Raw genomic sequence first — 1,160 nt, forward strand, 5'->3', positions numbered from 1 at the left:
AGCCATTTATATCTACGTGGTCAGACATTGGTGGATATCTCACACTAATTAACTAGTTAGCAGTGTGCACTCAAACTTAATTTACACCCAACCAATACATGTTGATGTGGTAAACCTGAAAATACATTTTAGAGTTTAAGGTTTAGTGTTTAGGGTTTAGGGGTTAGGGTTTAGGGTTTAGGGTATCCCCGGTATCCAAATGGACATGTTTTTGTGGATTCTGGGATAATTAACAAGTACAATTGCTCTGCTCATGTACACTATCCATTTGCGGCTTAGTATGACATACACCCATATCATATACCCATTTATATCCACGTGGTCAGACATCGGTGGATATCTCAAACTAATGAACTAGTTAGCAGTTTTCACTCAAACTTAATTTACACCAACCAAATACATGTTGCACTATCTATTTGCGGGTTAGTATGACATACACCCATATCATATAGCCATTTATATCCACGTGGTCAGACATCGGTGGATATCTCACACTAATTAACTAGTTAGCAGTTTTCACTCAAACTTAATTTACACCGACCAAATACATGTTGCACTATCTATTTGCGGCTTAGTATGACATACACCCATATCATATAGCCATTTATATCCACGTGGTCAGACATTGGTGGATATCTCTCACTAATTAACTAGTTAGCAGTTTGCACTCAAACTTAATTTACATGAGCATAGCCATTTATATCCACGTGGTCAGACATCGGTGGATATCTCACACTAATTAACTAGTTATCAGTTTTCACTCAAACTTAATTTACACCCNGAACTCATGTCTCAGATCACCGACCAAATCGTCAATGATATCAGGTCACAATACGCGTTGGACATCTATAAGGAATATGTCGCACCCATCTACTCCAACTAGTTTAAAAACTTTTATTCGCACCCTCTGTTAGGTTTCTCTCTGTATGTTTGTATCACGCCGTACTCTGTATGTCTGTATCCTTAAACATCTCTATCCGTATGCCTATCTACATTAGGATATCGTAACCTACAATAACCCCTCACAGGTATCCCCGGTATCCAATGGACATGTTTTTGTGGATTCCGTGATAATTGACAAGTACAATTGCTCAGCTCATGTACACTATCTATTTGCGGCTTAGTGTGACATACACCCATATCATATAGCCATTTATATC

This window comes from Camelina sativa, chromosome 12, assembly GCF_000633955.1.
Source record: "Camelina sativa cultivar DH55 chromosome 12, Cs, whole genome shotgun sequence".
Lineage (NCBI taxonomy): Eukaryota > Viridiplantae > Streptophyta > Magnoliopsida > Brassicales > Brassicaceae > Camelina > Camelina sativa.